General features: G+C 42.7%; 1 long non-coding RNA gene across 2 annotated transcripts in view; it reads right to left on the bottom strand.

Moving 5' to 3' along the window:
* The window catches only part of LOC142071072 (uncharacterized), a 146353-nt gene that overhangs the window by 99404 nt on the left and 25367 nt on the right, over nt 1–21582 (bottom strand). For both annotated transcript variants that reach the window (XR_012667021.1, XR_012667020.1), the window contains exon 3: nt 3565–3687. This is a non-coding gene — a long non-coding RNA (uncharacterized LOC142071072). The remainder of the gene's footprint in view (nt 1–3564; nt 3688–21582) is intronic.

Genomic DNA, 21582 nt, shown 5'->3' on the forward strand with positions numbered 1-21582 from the left:
ACTTACTCATTGTCCCAGTCTCTGCCCTCCTTGGCTCTTCATTCCATTTCCAGTCTCCTCACCCAGCCAGTCCTAGTCTCCCTGTCCTTCCCTCCCATATTTCTCAGCTGGTCTCAGTCATCCCAGACACAATGGCTCCTACTCCTCTCACTCTCTCCTGTTTCCATCCCTATGCTCTCATGCCCAGTCTCCTTGCCTTACAAGTTCCAGTCTCTCCCGCCGCCAGCTCGCAGTTCCACTCAGACTCCCCCACAGGCTCCTGGTCCCAAGCTACTCAGTCTACTTCCACCAGCCCACATCCAGCTCATTTCCGCTGCATTTGAGTCAACCAGCTTCCTCCTCCATGCTGTCTGGGAGCTGGTATGAGGAGCACTGAGAATACAGGAGAGGCAGACATCCTTCCTACTCTCAGTTCCTGTGCCTAGGGCCACAGTGGCCCTCAGCATCCAGAAGGAGCAATTGCAGGGAAAGTCCTGCTCAAACTCGGCATCCCTGGGATGGAGTATGCTCAGTACAGATGGAATATTTGGACAATTTAGCTGCTAAATTCCAACAAGTCTCTACTGAACATGTGTGAATTGAGACTTTTCAAAGGCTCATAACTTGGCCAAATTTACGGGTAGTTTTTCACAAAAATGGCAAAAGGCATATCCCTGACACCAGGGCAATCCCTCTGCCAGTTTCAAATTTCAGCTCCAAAGCATGGAGTTGCTAGAGCTTCTCAGTGAAACAGCTGTAAAAAATTCTTAAATGCAAGCAAAACCATGTATTTTTTTTCCTAACTTTGTTCTCAAAAATAGCAAAGCCATATCTGCTGAAACGTTGCCAAAAAATTCAGCCGGAGGCATACTACTGGCATGGAAACTTGCAGCCTAAATGGTATGTGTTTGGCAAAGTTATAAGCAACTGAAGAGAGAATCCTATAATGAGAAATGTCGGACAACCTTAACCATAGATGGCACCACGAGCTCCACCTCTAATTAATACCTCCTGTTACAGGACTGTCTGTTACTCAGGATGAGGGTAGCCAGTGCAACAATGCTGTGGCTACATACCACAAAGTAGCCAGTCTGCACAACATTAAGGGGCCCCATTCAAGTCCAAGGCCTTTGATGATGTGAAACAAACCATAGAATAAGTGTTCAAAACCAAAGCAGCATACCTAACGCAGCACAGAAACAAAAATAAGAAGTCTAACAGCTAAAGGAAATAAAACAGATCAATAACATTTTCCGTTCCACAAAAAGAAAAGGAGTACTTGTGGCACCTTAGAGACTAACAAATTCATCTGAGCATAAGCTCACTTCCTTTCCACAATCCTGCATATGGACAGCCAAGCCAAAGTGAGCGAGCATAGGGAAGACAGAAATGGGAACCTCACTTGTAAATGATTCCTTCCTTTTGTCTGGCTTGCTAGCCCAAATGAACCTTGTTGCAGAGCTGAAAGTAAGAGCCAGTACGCCCCTTACCGGGACCAGCTTTCCCAGAGGGCAATTTAAAGCCCTGGGGTAGCGGCGGCGGGGCTGCGGTGGGGATTTAAAGGGCCCCGGAGCTCCAGCTGCCGCTACTGCCCCGGGGCCCTTTAAATCCCCGATGGAGTCCGGCCACCGCTACCCCAGGGCTCAGGCAGCAGGGCTCAGGCAGGGATTTAAAGGGCTCGGGGCTCTGGCAGCTGCTACCACAGCGGAGCCCCAGGCCCTTTAAAGCTCTGCCAGAGCCCAGAGCCCCCCAGGGTAGCGGAGGCAGCCGGGAGCCCCCAGGGCTCCTCAGTGATTTAAAGGGCCCGGGGCTCCGCTGCGGTAGTGGCAGCTGGAGCCCTGGGCCCTTTAAATCACCGCCAAGCCCCGGGGCTCCCAGCTGTCTCTGCAGCTGGTAGCTCAGGGGTGATTTAAAGGGCCCTGGGCTCCCAGCCGCCTCTACCGCCTCTGCAGCTGGACCCCTGGCCCTTTAAATCAAGATGTAAAGGGTCTGGGGATTTAAGGTCCTGCCTCTTCCAGCTGAGGCCACGCCCCCTGCTCAGGACTCCGGCATACTGGTAAGTCCTCTAACTTACTTTCACCCCTGCCTTGTTGTGACCATAAAACAGCCTCCTGTCGCCTCGGCAAGTGGTTGCTAGATATATCCCTATATGATCGCCAGCACTCACTCCCAAACACATCTTCCAGTGGCTGCTGTTGGTTGGGTGGCCACACAACAATCTCTCCTTCACAGGAGGACCATGCAGTTGTCCATGCTATGTGTGACACATAAAGAACATGACTGCTATATGCACATTTCTCTCCCCGCAAACCATGTCCCCCCCTTTCTCACAGTGCTGACACTGACAGCTGACTTCTCTCAACATTAGCCTCATTATCTGTCTTTGAACTATAGGTGTAAATTAATGTTCCACCCCAGTGCGTTTATTCAATAAATTAGAATGTAATACAGTGTCACAAAGTTCTAAAAAATTCTAGAGGCTTTGAAAGACTGTGTAATATATTTTTGCACTTAGCAGGACTATAAAAAATACATTTGTTAATAATTATTTTATTTTTCCCAGTAGTAATTGGGGGAAGCACATAAACAATTAAGTATTTTTATAGAAATTCAAACCAAAAGATTCAACTTCTTAGGGTTTCTCCTGCCCTCACTCCCCTCCCCCTCCCAGCTTCTTTTTAAACCAGAAAAATATATTTTGGCACTCACTTATGTTTTCAACATTGTCCTGACAACTGTTCTTAAAAAGCACAGTGAAAGGGATGCTTTTAATTACAAACACTAATAAAATATGGTAACACTCTATTTTTCTGTGCTAGGGAACTGCTAAGTAATAGGAATTTGCATGACAACGTTCTATTATGCTGGCACATGCAAAACTTAGGAACAATCATTCTTTCTAGTTTGACAACACTTAAAAGAGAAACACTGCTTCTGCCTTCCTCTAGGCTAGGATACTTTAGGTCTCACACAAGATGAACACTATCATTCAGCCGTGTCAATTGGAAAACAGGTATTTAATGTTGGGTTCTCTTAAACAGAGACATTTGGGTAGCAGCTTTAGTATGTGAACAAAAGGTCACTGGGGCCTTGACTACAGGTTTCAGATATATTTCACTTGAGATGCCTCTACCAGGAAGTTGCCATAGCATTTTGAATCCTCATTTTTATATCTAAATGTCTATTAGCCTATCAAATAATTTACAAAAGTCCCGAATCCCATACCCATATATCTGATTGAAAATAACACCTAACTTGGGTGCCTAAGGATAGGCTTGTAAACCATTAACTAGTAGTGACCTAATTTTCACAGAGGCTGAACACCAGCAGCTCCCATTGACTCCAAAAAATGGTGGGGGCTCAGCTTCAACAGAGAATCAGGCCACATTTGGTTAAGTACCTAAATATGGATTTAAGTGTCTAATTTTAGGCATTCAAGTTTCCAAAATGCCATTTCACTCTGTACTTACCTTAAAACGTGATAAAAGGAAATTTCCCTATGTTCATTTCATGTAAGATATTCCATATTACACTGCACTGTACTTTCAATCTAGATTTCACAGTAAAATATAAATAAAATATTACCACTTTAGTGCTAAGCATAGAACGAGTGGTCAGGAGGGTTAAGTTCCAGTGTCAGCTCTTCTGTAAACTTGCTTTGTGAATGCCGGTAAGCCACTTACTCTCTCTCTTCCACGGTTTCTGCATCTGCAAAATGATTGTTACAAGGCTTAATTAATATTTGCAATGTTTATTAAGTGCTCTGAGATCCTCTCATTCAGGTTACAAAGAGCTACAAAATATTATTACCAAGGTTACTTTGATTGTAAGCTTTTTGGAGCAGAGATTACCTTTCTGTTCTGTGTTTACACAGCACGTTGCACAACGGTGCTGGGCCCATGACTGAGGTGCTTAGGCACCATCACAATACAAATAATAATAATTCAGAAATATTTCAACCAACGTACGTTACCAACATTCACTTAATCAGGAAGGCTCTCTGACTAGCCCTGGTGGATTAGATATTCTAAAAGAATCCTGAATTAAATGATTACAAAAGTTATAGATGAATACTTTTGTACCAGATATAATGCCAAACACAGGGTAAAATTCCTCACACAGCTCAACTAGTGAACTTTTCAGACCTGGCCTGCAGCATCCTACAACATTAGGGCCAAATTTTGGCCTGGATGGAAGTTTTGGGCTTCCCTTGAACACAGATGGACACCTTCACCAAAAGTGTGTGGTAATTTCAAGAAGAGAGCAGAGATGAACTCCTTTTCACTTGTGACCCAATTCTGAAGTTGAACTTAGGTCTCCATTTTTAAAAGTCAATGTACTAAACTTCCCATCCTTAGTCACTGCAGCTGTTCTCAATTATAAATTTAGATAATGCACTTCCATCTTCCTCAGCTGTTTATCTGCTGCTCCTTCTTTAAAGTGTACTTCTATTGTGGAAAGTAATGACAGGTTTCAGAGTAACAGCCGTGTTAGTCTGTATTCGCAAAAAGAAAAAGGAGTACTTGTGGCACCTTAGAGACTAACCAATTTATTTGAGCATAAGCTTTTGTGAGCTACAGCTCACTTCATCGGATGCTTGCATACTTGAATCTGATGAAGTGAGCTGTAGCTCACGAAAGCTTATGCTCAAATAAATTGGTTAGTCTCTAAGGTGCCACAAGTCCTCCTTTTCTTTTTGTGGAAAGTAACTATATAAAAAGAGCACCTTGTAACTCGATAGACATGATTCCTTGTCTGTATTTGGAGTCATATTGGCTTATTTTACTGACTAAAATGCTGACTACTACGAGTCCTGCACAGCTAATACAGCTATGGGAAACGGAACTAGATTCTCTTCTGCCTCATCCACTGTCAGTCGAATTGTTAGGTAAATTGCGACTGCAGAACCTCTATTGCTGATGACATGTAAACAAGAAAAATCCCAGTTTGATTTCAAGATTCCAGGTTGAGTTGGCAGGACTAGCGTTAGGAAAAAAAAAAACAAACTTTGTCATTTGAGTAGATTTGATCTGGAAGTCATTAAGACAGAGTCCAACAATGCCATTTGTACAAAATCACTTTTCAGAGTCGAATAACACATTTGAAAGTGTCTGTCAGTTCTCTGTGTTCAACAACACATGGACACCCTCCCTAAAGTGCTGCAGGTGTTGTTGCTTTGGTGTTCTTTTGTGCAATGTACAGTCTGGGGCATAAGAGCAGCTTTCCCTTGCATGGATACATTATCTGGAAGATTAAAGTGCTTGGCTGCTCACTGACAGCTGAGAGTGCTCCATTCAACTGAAATGAAGGTAAATTTTGTTTTATTTTGATTTCATATTCTCTATGTTCTGAATCCAGCATTGCCTGAGGTACCCACCTGCCAGAAGCACCATTAGTGTTTTAGTAAGATAGCGTAAAATTATTGAAATAAGAGATGGAAAAGACCTATAAAATCATCCTGGCCACTGCCTGGCAATGCAGATTATTCCTTATAGTGTATTTTCAGCCTTTGTCCAGTCTAGTTTTAAAGGACTCAAGTGATGGCATTTCCTCCACTTCCTTTGGATGATTATTCTAGTTTAGCAGCTCTCAATGGAAAGTCATTTTTCCTGATACTCTGTTTAAATTTTCTTTAGTTCATGTGTATACAGTAGAAACCTCAGAGGTACGAATACCTCGGGGATGGAGTTTGTTCGTAACTCTGAAATGTTCCATAACTCTGAACAAAACGTTATGATTGTTCTGTCAAAAGTTTACAACTGACCATTGACTTTGCTTTGAAACTTTACTATGCAGAAGAAAAATGCTGTTTTTAACCAACTTAACTAAAATGAAACAAGCACAGAAAGTTTCCTTACCTTGTCAAAAATTTTTTTTAAAACTTCCCCCCCCTTTTTTTTTTAGTAGTTTACATTTCATACAGCATTGTATTATATTTACTCTTTTTTTGTGGGGGGGCGGGGTGTCTCTTCTGTTGCCTGATTGTGTACTTCTGGTTCCAAATGAGGTATGTGGTTGACCAGTCAGTTAGTAACTCTGGTGTTCATAAAAAGAAGTTTATTTGTTAGTCTCTAAGGTACCACAAGTCCTCCTTTTCTTTTTGTGGATACAGACTAACACGGCTGCTACTCTGGTGTTCATGACTCTGAGGTTCTACTGTTTTGTGTTGGTTGCTGATTTAAATCCTGCCACAGACATATGGCTCACAAATTAACACTTCTTGCAATAAAAGAAGAATTATATAGTCAGAGTGAAGAGATGGACAAAATACTGTGTCGTAATTCAGAGGTTTAGATTTGTTACCATACAGTGCATGTAACAGATGTCCCTGGAGCAGCTTACTTTTCTGCTCTGTCTAGTTTGGGTTGCACCATAATTGACTTGGGCGGGTATGCAATGTTTTATGCTTCTCAGCTGCAGACACCAAACCTTGGGGCAGGGAGCTAGGAAACATAATACATATCTTGCTATCCGGTGTTGTGTAAAACTGGATTGACAGAACAAACAGTTTTAATGTCTGACTTTCAGAAAGGGTGGAAGAAGAGACTTACTGTAACAAATTGATAGCTATGACATTAGCAATGAAAGTTTCTGGTTTTTAGGACCAAATGGCTTGGAGGTTTCCTTAAAGAGATGATGGATATTTTTCATTTGAGAAATGAAAAATAAATCTATTTATCTGCTTTAAATTGTAGCAGTCACAATCCTGTATTTCCCATTTTCTATTTGTACAGTATTTGGAGGCAGGTAGTTACTGCACCAAGATGTCATATGCTTGTTACAATTCCCCACACAAAAAACACATGTGGCTATGAATTTGGCCCCACATATCTCTTACCAATTTAAAATTTGTATTACTGTAGTATCTAGGCTCTACATTAAGAAATTAACAAACATATGTATCCTAATAGTTAATAATAAAACAAATGTTTTTCACTGATAATACTTATAACCAACTGCAAAAAGTTGGGCAATGTACTGTCAGCATGCAACTAGCATGCCAGCTTTTATCATCACTGTGTAATACCATAGAGAAGGTGGATAGCTGATGGTCGTATATAAGGAGCATTTGCAGTCTTAGGTAAAGCCTGCCTCTGCAGCTACGTAGTAAAGGGAATTCATATTTATTCCTGGATTAACTCTGCTGAAGTCCATGGTACCCCAGGAATTAATCTGGGCAAATGAGAGACTACGTAAAGCAGGTTACCCAGTTAACAATCGATGATGACAACAATATCACCCAAATACATGAAAAGGGCTCAGAGAAATGAATTAATTTCCTATCTGTTAAAAAAAAGTATTCTCTTTAGTTTCCTACTATAACCATAAATATGCAAGTCAAACTCCACCTATTATTGGAGGTTAATGAATGGGTTAATGCAAGGTGATATGGTGTGGTTTTGTTGTGGATAAAGCATGTAGAGTGTCAGAACCCGTTGGTATTGTGATCAGACCTGCAGAGAACTTGATGTCTGTCCTGTTGAGAAAGGCCTGTGACAAATCTGCTACTAATATGTTATTACTCTGTTAAATTCATTATATTTGCCGATATCAAGTTATATGCTTACGGTCAGCCTGGATTCACAGCAGTCATGCACTGCCACATCATGTAGGAGTAGGAGACTTGAGTTTGGGAACATTTTCAGGACTCCTACTCTCAAAATTTGAAATATAGGAGAGCTAACAACATTGCTGCTCCTTGAGCTAAGTGAAATTCAGAATTTCCATCCTGTGGGAAATTCCAATATTTCAACATTCGTTTTTGTCCAAAATTGGGAGTTGACTCAACATTAAACTGCATTACTGTAACGTGGTGCATTACCTCTTGAGAGTTATAGTTTGAGAGTCTGATGCCCACATTCTCACCTGTGGGCAGAGCCCCCTGGCCCTACTATACCTCCCATGATGCATCTGTAGCCATGAGACTCCCATGATGCACTGTGCAGGTTGATCAGAGGGGTGTTGGCATTGCATCTAGGAAGACGCAGTTCTCCAGGGAGCCCAGTCTGTAGGAAAGACGGGAGGCCAGAATTATAACTCCCATGAGGGAATGTGACATCACAGGGAAATATAGTTTAATGTTGAACTGACTTGAAACTACATGTTTCAGGTCAGTTCAACAAAATGAACTATTCCGATTCAGGTCAAACCACCCCAAAATGAAATACTTAATTTAAATTTTCCCAACATCAAAATCAAATCTTTTTGGCAAAATTGAAGTTTTCCTGTGGATTTTGCAGAAACAATTGGAAAGTCATTCTGACAAACATTCTTGACCTGCTCTAGCTCCTACAACTACACTTGCAGGAAAAGTCCATGGAAGAATATTGGTAATTGCGATCTTGATGAAGGCTGTAGGGTGTGTCTCCACTAGCTCTTTTTGGGAAATCTCCACTGGTGCAAATGAAAGGAGCACAAAAAGGGGCCAGGAGTCCTCCTTTCCAGACACTGAACAAATGGTGCCCAGGAGCAGTTGCCATCAGTAGAGAGATAAGAGGTTAGAAGTGAAGGAAAAAAGCTGCTAGAATAAGAAGGTAAACTCATAGGTGACTCCTCAAAAAATTACTATTGTTGAATATGCGGATCCAGGATTATTTTAAGTTTCCCTTTTCTGCAGCACATTGAGCGTTGCCCTGGTGCTGAGAAGTAAGAATTTTACTTAAACCTTATCAACAATCAGAAAAAGTGATCGTCCACTATTCAGGTGGATCCTTTCCTCAAAAAGACATATGCTATTATCCCCATGGCAATAAGTGGTCCAATTATCAGTGTAGTTTGTATTGGCCCTTAGTCCTGAGAAATTCAGAGGCATGCCCATGAAGAAATCAAATGTACAAGAAAGGAACCTTCCTATGGCTTAATGGCTTGGTAACATTCTCTCTTACAAATTAAGATTTTCTAATCATTTGTGAGTGTTGCAGTGTAGCAGTCTTTTGATTCTCCTACTAGGAACACAGGTTGGGGGTGGGGAAGGTACTTATGCTCAAGATCCCATTATCTTATCCATACTGGGAAGACTAAACTCAAGTAGTTCCTTCCACAGCTTCCTACTACAGAATGCAGATGCTACTGTGAAGCTGTTTAGCCTGTTTATATTTGATGTGTATTCTCATGCTCTTGCAACACCGGACATTAGTGAATGAACCCAGGCTTGTAAAACTCAGTGACTCACTGTTCATCATTTAAGAAATAGTCTCGCCAGTTCAGAAATTCAAGGTAGGACTGTATTTTTGGAAAAGTGAACGTATGCCCTATTTTTTCTGCTTTATGATATTTATATTGCAGGTGAGCTTGAGCCACAAAGTTTGGATTATGATTCTGTCTCCAAAAATTTGGGGTGTAGTCTGAATTAATTTTTAAGTTATATAGGCATTGTGTGCACATGTGAACCTGTGTGTATTATCAAAGTGTCAGCAGAGGTTGCATTCAGATTATCACATAAAAACTAACATCCCTCTGTCTCTCTCATTCTAATGACTGAATTCAATCTCCAAATGTGGCACAATAACATTTCATGGGTCAGTCGCATTTTCTTTGCGCCTTTTTTGATTAAAACGTTTCCTTTGCAATAGCCAGGAAATATTTTAAAAGGCTTCCTTTTTGAAAAATTTGCCAGTTGCCTCACATACCTGTGGACTTCTATGTCAAAAACTCAGTCCCCCAAACTCCGTACTTCACATGCACATTGTGATACCATCTCAGGCATAAGCCACTTTTGTCATTTTATTGCGTTTAGTTAGGAGAACTGGCTGAACTATGCAAAGCTTAGCTGATGGAACTGCTCAGACTCATCAGCTACTGCCATTTTCTGAAACTGCCAACCTACTTCCCGGTCTCACCAGCTCTGCTCAACACAAGGAGCCTACGGAACCAGGAAGACAGGCTGCAGAGTGTGGGCTCTGGGGGATCTCTTAAGTCGCGCTGAGGATTGTGGGATGAGCAGGTATATGGATGGGGCAGTTCTGTAATCTATTGCTTATCTTCTTTACTCATTGTAGTACGGTGTATATGGCACCAAAGACATAGCATAAAAATACTCAGCAAACTTTGAAAATCTTTAAAACTTAACTCTTCCTCCTGATTCATTACATTACATTACCAAAATCAGGAAATCTCGTTAGTCAGTTAAAAGGCAGAGCTTTTTCTTACTGTAGGAGTTCCTGTATTGGTTTTGGTACAGATCCAACAGGTTAAGGAATAGAATATTGGCCTAGTATAAATTGGATCCACTCCAGCATGAGCTCTGGCAATGCTGAATAACATGCAGTATCCCAGACAAAGAATCCTTGCAAGGCAATGACTGTAGTTCTTTTGACTCCATCCACACTGAATTTTCTGTTTAAAACTCATTTCTCAAAGAAAGTACTAATAGTTGAAAAATCTAATGTAGATGGGGGCCTTAAATAATAGGTTATGACACAGCAGACCAAGGAGACTATGCTTACAGGAGGTGACATGTTTATAGTTTGACCAATTACTCCCACAGGAGTGCCTGATCATTCTGGAAATATAACCAACAGGGGGAAAAAAGGTATGTTGTGTAAGACTGTAATTGTATGTCTACGCAGCAATTAAACACCTGTGGCTGGCCTGTACCAGCTGACTCAGGCTCATGGGGCTCAGGCTTTGAGGCTGTAAAACTGCTGTGTAGACATTAAGGCTGTAGCCCAAACGTCTACACTGCAATTTTACAGCCCTGTAGCCCAATTTAGCTGACATGGGGCCATTTTCAGGTGTTTAATAGCAGTATAGATGGGTCTAAATGACATGTTAGATGGGTTCATTGAGAAATGCTTTCAGAAGCAAACAGCAATAGGAATCTACAAACCAAACATTTTTGACTTCTACTTCTAATTCTGTATTCTTCTGTGTCTCTGATGAAAGCTCAGTTCTGAGTAGAGTAAGAAAAGTCTATTGATAAATCTAATGCATCTTTTGGAGTATGATGCTCTTGAATTTTCAGACTAAGGCAGTTCTGCTCAAACTCTAAAGTTCCCCTTCACAAGTCAGCTCTTTCTAATCTTAGACAAGCAGATTGTTTAGAGCAGTGGTTCTAAACCTGGGGTATCACAGTAGCAGCTGTGTTAGTCTCTAAGGCGGCACAAGTCCTCCTTTTCTTTTTGGGGATACAGACTAACACATTTATTTAAGCATAAGCTTTCGTGAGCTACAGCTCACTTCATCGGATGCAACTGATGAAGTGGGCTGCAGCTCACAAAAGCTTTTGCTCAAATAAATGTGTTCATCTCTAAGGTGCCACAAGTACTCCTGTTCTTTTAACCACGTCTTCCAGGGGTACATCAACTCATCTAGATATTTGCCTAGTTTTACAACAGGCTACATAAAAAGCACTAGCAAAGTCAGTACAAACTAAAATTTCATACAGACAAGGAATTGTTTATATTGCTCTCTATACTATACACTGAAATGTAAGTACAATATTTATATTCCAATTGATTTATTTTATAATTATATGGTAAAAATGAGAAAGCAAGGAATTTTTCAGTAATAGTGTGCTGTGATACCTTCGTATTTTTATGTCTGATTTTGTAAGCAAGTAGTTTTTAAATGAGGTAAAACCTGGGGTTACACAAGACAAATCAGACTCCTGAAAGGGGTACAGCAGTCTGGAAAAGTTGAGAACCACTGGTTTAGAGCACTATCTGGGTCTCTAGGTTAACTTTTGTTTGTTTTGTGTTTTACAGGATTCCTAGGCATGCTGGGTATATGGTTTCCCTTCTCCACTTAGCTCTAAGCAGCACTTATGCCAAGAGAGTTATTAACCTCTTCTCTGAGGATCTAAACAGGGTTAAACAGCACTGTGGTAAACATGTCTGTGCTAGGTCTACACAAACACTCCAGCTGTTGCTAGCCCAGGTGAAGTTGCACTGGTGTTACAGCAAAAGTAGGAGAATTCCCTAAAATCCTCAGTGTGAAAGCAACCCTAGAAGAATGGTCATTTTTACACTGAGGAAAAATGATATCCCAGACCCTATTCAGACTCTTCTCTTACCGGATTTACTATGGAGCAAGATTGGAGTGAATGCTCCTTTGGCATGTTCCCCAACAGGAAGCAGCATAAAAGGAAGAATTCTTATTAATAAAATGCCACTTAGTGTGTCTTTCAGATAAAAATACAAGAGAACTCTTCACCTAATTAGTCTATACATGCAATACCCCATAGGTGGACAATCCCATCTACATACCAGCTCTTTCTCCAGCTATATAGGCTGAAATCCTTGCCCCATTGAAGTCAGTGGGATCCAGGATTACATCCATTGTGTTTTCATGCAGACAGGAGCCCTGAGGCATCACTTGCCATCAGCCCAATCTCTTAAGAACCACACTACTGGTAGAGTTCACCAACTATCTCTTTTCCCACCAGCTTTTCTGGGGGGGCCTACTAATTTTCTCTTTCAGTAGGTCTTCCAAGTTTCTATTAGTAGTAGTAGTATCTTATTATAGACAGCATTACTGAAGGGCGTAGCCTTTTACAGTCAGGTAAGGACAGTGTTCATGCCCCAAGGAGTTTACATGTAAGTTAGACACATCACACAGGGTATGCCTACACTGCAACCAAAGGTGAGACTGCAGCTCGGGTAGGCATATCCATGCTAGCTTTAATTTAGCTACCACGGCAGTGCAGTGCAGTGAAGAAGCAATGGCACAGACCTCGGCATGGGCTAACAATGATAGCATGTAACCAGGGTTCTGTGCTGAAGCCCGTGGCAGTGTTCCTGTGTCTTCACTGCCATTTTTAGCAAATAGATTAAAGCTAGCATGGGTATGCCTACCTCAGCTGCAATCACACCTGCGAATGCAGTGTGGCCATACCCACTGCGAATACCTCCAGCAAAGGGAATGGGGTTAAAGGAGGAATGAAGTTTACACAAAATGAGGTTTTGGGTTACCCATTTTTGAAGGGTAGATAACATGTTCAATTACTATCCAACATCTTAACACTCCCACTTCTCTCCCTTCCTGTGCTTTTTCCCCCTGCTCCAGCTTGCACCTCTTTTCTTCTGCTTTCCTTTAGCTTTTCCTCTTGCCCTTTCCAGTTCCCCTCTTTCTCGTAAGAAAGACTGAATCTGGAGCCAGATTCACCTCTGCAAGTGCAGAGAGATGCAGTGTGTCTCTCTCTGCATATTTACTGAATCTCCCTGCACCAAAATCTGAAAAGAACACCTTTCCTACTTATCTGTTTCATCCATTCCTGTGGGTCTTATCACCACATGCAAAATTTCTGTTATGTCAGAGTTAAACACACAGGAAAAACTGCAAGATAGCATTCTCTGTGTTCTAACAACAATGTAAAACTTTGTCAAGTGGCTACAAAAGTTCTTATAAACTCTCAAGAACTGTGTTCCAACGCAATACTGCTAGATTGAAAATATTGAGCCAAAAAATCAGTGCTGGCATGAGCACATGCAACTCCATTGAAGTCAAAGGAATTGTACCCATTCACATGAGGTCTGAACTTGGCTCAGTTTAAAAAAAAAAAAAAAAAAAAAAAAGATACTTTCAGTTAACTTACATCGTGTGAACTCCTGAAGGAACTCCCTTGGTTCTCTTCACATTTTAAAGTAATTTACAGGTTAGATTTAGGTCCTATCTACTAGTGGAAATTCACACTAGTGTAACCACACTGATGCAGTTTCACCAACACAGACCCTAAATGAGATGTACTGCAATAGTGCAAAGTGGAGTTTACATCAGTGCAGTATACTTCAGTCATTTTAAGCCACACCCCTGCAACCCCAACCTGGGGTATTCTATCTGATACCCAAGATCCATAAACCTGGAAATCCTGGGCGCCCCATCATCTCAGGCATTGGCACCCTGACAGCATGATTGTCTGGCTATGTAGACTCCCTCCTCAGGCCCTATGCTACCAGCGCTCCCAGCTATCTTCAAGACACCACTGACTTCCTGAGGAAACTACAATCCATCGGTGGTCTTCCTGAAAACACCATCCTGGCCACTATGGATGCAGAAGCCCTCTACACCAACATTCCACACAAAGATGGACTACAAGCCGTCAAGAACACTATCCCCGATAATGTCACGGTTAACCTGGTGGCTGAACTTTGTGACTTTGTCCTCACGCATAACTATTTCACATTTGGGGACAATGTATACCTTCAAATCAGCAGCACTGCTATGGGTACCCACATGGCCCCAGAGCATGCCAATATTTTTATGGCTGACTTAGAACAACGCTTCCTCAGCTTTTGTCCCCTAATGCCCCTACTCTACTTGCGCTACATTGATGACATCTTCATCATCTGGACCCATGGAAAAGAAGCCCTTGAGGAATTCCACCATGATTTCAACAATTTCCATCCCACCATCAACCTCAGCCTGGACCAGTCCACACAAGAGATCCACTTCCTGGACACTACAGTGCTAATAAACAATGGTCACATAAACACCACCCTATACCGGAAACCTACTGACCGCTATTCCTACCTACATGCCTCCAGCTTTCATCCAGACCACACCACACGATCCATAGTCTATAGCCAAGCTCTATGATACAACTCCAACCCCTCAGACAGAGACAAACACCTACAAGATCTCTATCAAGCATTCTTACAACTACAATACCCGCCTGCTGAAGTGAAGAAACAAATTGACAGAGCCAGAAGAGTACCCAGAAGTCACCTGCTACAGGACAGGCCCAACAAAGAAAATAACAGAATGCCCCTAGCCATCACCTTCAGGCCCCAACTAAAACCCCTCCAACACATCATCAAGGATCTACAACCTATCCTGAAGGACGACCCATCACTCTCACAGATCTTGGGAGACAGGCCAGTCCCTGCTTACAGACAGCCCCCCAACCTGAAGCAAATACTCACCAGCAACCACACAACAGAACCACTAAGCCAGGAACCTATCCTTGCAACAAAGCCCGTTACTAACGGTGTCCACATATCTATTCAGGGGACACCATAATAGGGCCTAATCACATCAGCTACACTATCAGAGGCTCGTTCACCTGCACATCTACCAATGTGATATATGCCATCATGTGCCAGCAATGCCCCTCTGCCATGTACATTGGTCAAACTGGACAGTCTCTACGTAAAAGAATAAATGGACACAAATCAGACACCAAGAATTATAACATTAAAAAACCAGTGGGAGAACACTTCAATCTCTTTGGTGACTCGATTACAGACCTCAGAGTTGCAATTCTTCAACAAAAAAACTTCAAAAAACACTGACTCCAAGGAGAGAGACTGCTGAATTGGAATTAATTTGCAAACTGGATACAATTAACTTAGGCTTGAATAGAGATTGGGAATGGATGTTTATTCCCCCCCCTTCACCCCTCAATGTTCTTCAGATGTTCTTGTCAACTGCTGGAAATGGCCCACCTTGATTATCACTACAAAAGGTCCGTCCCCATCCCGCCGGTAATAGCTCACCTTACTCCTTTTCTTTTTGCGAATACAGACTAACAGGGCTGTTCCTCTGAAACCTGTCATTATGCAAGGCACTGCATTTAGCCGTATGGAGTGGAAATCTATCATACATCTGATGAAGTGAGCTGTAGCTCACGAAAGCTCATGCTCAAATAAATTGGCTAGTCTCTAAGGTGCCACAAGTACTCCTTTTCTCTTGTTACAGTGTGTATGGTAACACCCATTGTTTCTCTATGTATATAAATCTCCCCACTTGTATTTTCCACTGAATGTATCCGATTAAGTGAGCTGTAGCTCACGAAAGCTTATGCTCAAATAGATTTGTTAGTCTAAGGTGCCATAAGTACTCCTTTTCTTTTTACCTATAGGAGACATGCTTTGGGCCAATGCAGTACATCTACGTTAGAGGTTTGCATTCATGTAACATTTGCTTTGTCTCCATTTCCCAAAAAGTTATTTTTACTGTGAAATAATTAACACATTAGCTATCCTGTTGTAAAATCTTACAAGGCACTGTAGTTTTCGCCAAACTACACCATGGAAATTCAGCTACTGGCAGTGTTGACCTCACCTAGTTAAAAACTCCAGGTACTTTGTCTTCACTAGGATTTTAAAGTGAGATTGCTAACATTCATTATCCCATTGTAAAAATAAACCACATTTCTGCAATGAAGACAAAGCCAGTGATGTAGTGGTGATAATTTCCCTAACATAGTTTCTTATCTGAGCACCTGGAATGTGCACTTCTAGCTCTAGAGGGAAAAAGCATTGGGACTCCATAATTCACTGAATGATCCTTAATCAGCCACCAATATTAGGTGTTAATAACGCTAATCAAGGGGCTACTTAACCTGACTACTAACACAAAGATATATCTGCCACAGCTACTGAACAATACATTTGCCAATTACATTAATTAAAACTAATCCCTTGTAGGCCAAGGAGAACAGAGCAAATCCATGTGGAAAACCAAGTGTCTATACTCCACCACCCAGAATCACATTAAAGAAGGGGTGGGCAGTAAAATGATCCTAAACCAGTGAATTTTTGTCAGAAAGTAAACTCTCCTGAAAATTCTGGAACTTTGAAATCTTGAATTTGTTAGTGTGTACATTTGGATCTAATCGATCCTGTCACTGCATTCTAAATAGTACAATGCTATAGTAAAACAGATGCGAACACAAAATACTAGGGCCACTGAGCCTTATTAAAGACACTGAACATGACAATTATTTATTTAGTTGACATTCAAACTATTATTGTCCAAGATTAAAATGTTTTAACTGAAAGCAGAATAGTTGGTAAATCTCCTAGATGGGCTAGAGGGATTTTTCTCTCTCTCGCTTTAAAAGAGCTTAAAGAAATCTCATCTATAAATTTTTTAGGCGCTAAAGGGGTAAATTTTTAATGAGCAGCAAAGTTTTCAGCCACACAACTCCTACCTAGTTTAATTGGAGGAAACTGGTTAAAACTACATACCCGGATTTAAAAGGTGAACCTTTCACATTCTAGAGTTAACAATAGAATGCTTAGCTCTTGCCTTGCAAATGCTCCCTAACACACTACAAAATAAAATAAGAACACAGTTTGTATCTACTTTAAGTACAAAATGGTTCACCCCCATAAGTGTTTTATTTAACAGACTTGCTATTTCCAGATTAACTCTCCACTGCACTCTTTTCTGGAGGTTGGGGATGGAGTGGAAGTCATCTACCAAAAACATCAGCACCACTAGGGACAGGAACTTAGACCCTGATCCTGTACTAAGATCTGATAGCACAGACCCCTGTGTCAATCTCTATTTTGGTCAGACCCTATGGGCATGCCTACATGGCAGTAAAACACCTGCAGCTGGCCCATGTCAATTGATGCAGACTCCCAGGGCTTTAGCTGCAGAGCTATAAAATTGCAATGTAGATGTCTGGGCTTGCGCTGGAATCCAGGCTCTCGGACCCTCCCCCCTTGCAAGGTGTTTTATTGCAGTGTAGATACACCCTATGGGCCTCAGGCCCTTGGTCTGTGGAACAGAAGGATACAGCAGTGTTGAGAAGTGACCAAGTTCAGCCTGAGGGGAGGGAGCAAGGGTGTACAACCCCCAATTACCCTTCCATGGATGGAGGGACATTAAACAAGCTTCGAAGGTTGCTATGTTAAGGCCTGTTTGCCAGAGGGAGAGCTACAGTCAAGTATCTCTTTTAGGGAGGGGAGGAATCAAATGGAAATAAAATGGAAGGTATTTTAGATGAACATCTCCCCATATACACACACACACAAATACCTTGTAGGGATCCCACAAACTCACTAAAGGAAATAGTCAAAACACTTAAGGTTTAAACCTATGTTTAACTGCATGGAGCACTTTCCTTCAAGCTACATACCAGAACCTGGTTGTGTCTACATATATAGTAAAGACTTTGGAGCCAAACTGTGTAACTAGTGAAATTGATGTAAGTATTAATGTTACTGAGTTGGATCCACCTACACTAAGTCTGAATCTGAACCATAAATTTAGTTGGGAATGTGGGAAATCTTTCTTTTGTGGGTTTAATGCAGACCTTTAACATTCTCTTAATGTAGTTTTGTTAGGTAAATTATTTATTAACCAGGTTTCAGAGTAGCAGCCGTGTTAGTCTGTATTCGCAAAAAGAAAAGGAGTACTTGTGGCACTTTAGAGACTAACCAATTTATTTGAGCATAAGCTTTCGTGAGCTACAGCTCACTTCATCGGATGCATTAACCAGATACTCCCATTGATCAAACACACAGAATTCCCACTGACGTCGATAGAACTTTTGAGTGCAAATCAATAGCAGGATTTAAAGGGATATTCTTCCTTTGATGCATGTATGTAACTCCCATTAAGAAGTAATATTCTAGAAAAGAGATGGCATAATTTGGGGGAGACGATTTAAAATAGGTTAGGGAATTTAAGACCGTTTCTTTCTTGTAGTTAAGCCAGCTCCTTTGCGTTTGCATTGGGTAACAAAAAGGAGATGCTTTGCAGTATAAGCCTCTGAATCCTTTACTTAATCATGACATTTCATGAAGAAACTATTGGGGGGGGGGGGAATCTGCTTCTTCATAAGACTGATAAAAAAAGATGGAATCTTCCTTACTAATTCCTAACATTCCCCATCTGCTTGTGCACATCACAACATTGAATTGTGCATTGGAAATCAATTAGATAGGGTTAGAAATAAAAGCATGTGTCCTTTCATAGACACTTATATACACGAAAAAGAGACTAAGGTCTGGTCTATACTACTAAGTCAGGTAGACATAAACTGCATTGTGTTGACCCAGTTGTGTATGTGTCTACACTTAAATATGTCTCCCACTGATATAAGTGTCCCATTACAGCAACACAGTAACATCTCCTCCCTGAATGTTGTAGAGCCATGGCCGATGTACTAGGTGCCGCGTTACCTATGTCAGCCCTAACAGTCCTCCAGCAGCTGTCCCACCATGTCTAACACTGACCAACGTGGTCACATTTGTGAGCGCCACTGCCCAGCGGTTATGGAGACCAGAAGTCCCCCACTATTTAAAATCCTGAGAATTTTTGAACTGCAATTTCCTGATTGCACAGCTTGGCAAACACATCTAGCAGCTCTCCATTGTTGCATGCAACTGTCCAGCTGACTATGCCAACTACATGCTCCAGATGCTCTCCGGCTTGAAGTAGACAAGAGATATAGGATCTGGGCCTTGGGGGAAAAGAGGCTGTGCCGCTATGGACCAGCCACAGAAAAGTGGACATCTACAAGCAGATGGCATGAGGGTTGCAGGAGAGGGGTATGACAGAGATCGGCAGCAGTTAGGCATGGAAGCAAAGGAACAGTGGCAGGAACATCAGTGGCAGGGAGACCAACAGTCAATCAGGTGCTGAGACACAGATCTGCTGCTTTTACAAAGAGACACCGCCACCATGGATACTTCTCAGGAATCAGAGAAACAGACCACTGCCATGAATGCCCGGGAGGGTGAAAGCAGCCCCCTGCCCGTGTCCCCACTCCTGGGCCTCTTGCCCAGGACAGGTGGAGGGACCCAGGCTCCGCATGCATCTCTCCCCAACCCGGCTCCAACCGGGGGGCAGGGCCTCGGAGCCGCAGCCTAGCCATGATAAGAGCAGGCAGGCAGCTGTAGGGAGCCGGTGCAGACCCTCCACATACCTGAGGTGCGTCCGACGAGAGCAGCCCTGACCCCACACCCACTGCAGGTGGAGGGTCCGCGTGGCTACTCACAGCTCCCTGTGCAGCTCTTACCATGGCTGGGTTGTGGCTCCGAAGTGCCCCCCTTCAGCCAGAGCCAGGTCAGGGAGAGCCACAAGGGCAGCTGTGGGGAGCCGGCATGTGGCTTGCTGTTAAAGTGCTTTTTCAAGGCCTCCTTCAGCTGTACAGCTCCGCTTTGAACACTTCTACTAGTCCTTGAGTCTGGCTCTTCAAACTTAGCTCCATCTCTGCCCTCCCCACAGGTGGCACTTTTTCCCCCACAGAGATTATGCAGGACACAGCAGGCAGCTATAACCATTATGATATTTTTCTCACAGACCCAATTTTGTGAGCAAACTAATGCCACTGTCCCATCTGTCTACCAAAGCACATTAAACAGCCATTCTGTACCTCCTTGGTGCTCTCAAGGTGTCTGGTGTACGGCTTCATGAGCCAGGGGAGCAAAGGGTAGTCCACCAAGATCACTATTGGCATTTCAACATCACCAATGATAATTTGCTCCTCTGGAAAGAAAGTCTCTGCTTGTAGCTTTCTGAACAGTCCAGTGTTCTTAAAGATATGAGCGTCATACACCTTCCCTAATCAGACAACACTGATGTCGGTGAAGCATCCCTGAAGAGCCACCAACACTTGCATAACCATAGAAAAGAAGCCCTTCCTGTTGATATACTTTGGGGCAAGTTGGGCTGATGTCTGGCAAACCCGCAGCCAGACCAAGGCTGCTCACTGTGCTGCCATGACTCACCCCTCCAACACAACCTGCTGCAGCATCCTATCCCTGAGCAGGGTCTGGGTCAGATGACCACCAGGCACAGGTATTTCACTGACCCTGCTACATCTGCAAGTTAGTCTGTGTAACAACACTACTTAGCCAGAAACGCCTCCTGCTGCTGCAGTGTCAGACTCCCTAGGCTTCCAGCCTGCCCTTGATCTGGTTTCTGTTCCAGCCCCAGCCTTGCCAGAGCCTTGTCCATACCCAGCTCTGACCCACTCTAGCCCTGCATCCACCTCCTGACCCTCAGACTGACTCCAACCTGGCTTTAACCTTTGGCCTGCATCTGGACTCCGACTACTGTAGTGATTTGACTTGCCTACAAACTCCGATATTGGTTCTTACCCACAGCCTGTCCCTGGGCCCCAGTTTCAGCACTGCCCTTGACCCAGTCCCCACCCCACATCCAGTTTTGACCACTGCTCCAACCACCAGACCTGACTGCCTGGAACCAGAGCCTGACAGCTGGTGCCAAAATAGGGATATGCGCGCCATTTATCACTCCACAGCAGTTTGGGAACCTCACTGCTGCAAATCGTTCCAATACGTTCTGCACATTGCCGAGAATCACAGTCTATGTAGCAGGCGATGATCAATTGCCCTGCACGCTTACATGACAACGGCCTCCACAGTGCATTTTCAACTCCGAACTGATTTCATGCTGACAGGTAGCTATCCAGCATTGCAAGTTTCCACAGTGCAATTGCTACTTGCTTCTCCACTGTCAGTGCAGCTCTCATTTTGGGGTCCATGTGCTGGAGGGCTGGAGCAAAAATTAGGGGTTATGAATGACATTATGGGATGGGGACAGTTGCATGCTGGGAACTTGACCTTTTCCTCCCAGTCACTCCTGCACAACTTGTTTCTGCCCTACGATATACTGCCAAAACTTCTGAAAAGATAGCGCACTGAACGGTGACAAGATGCACACTGGGATACCTTCCCATGGTGCACTGCACTGTGCATCTGCACTAGCACTCCTGGTGACTATACACAGATCGACACAAGGAACCAAGCATGCATGCACAATATAGTAACTGCAGCAGTTTTATACTGATGTAACTTGTGTTGGTGTAGTGTAGACATTGCCTATGAAAGTTTGTTGGTTTGAGCTGGATGTTACATGTTATTTAATAAGGGAAAAATACCATGGTGACAGTTGCAAGGC

This window comes from Caretta caretta, chromosome 2, assembly GCF_965140235.1.
Source record: "Caretta caretta isolate rCarCar2 chromosome 2, rCarCar1.hap1, whole genome shotgun sequence".
Lineage (NCBI taxonomy): Eukaryota > Metazoa > Chordata > Testudines > Cheloniidae > Caretta > Caretta caretta.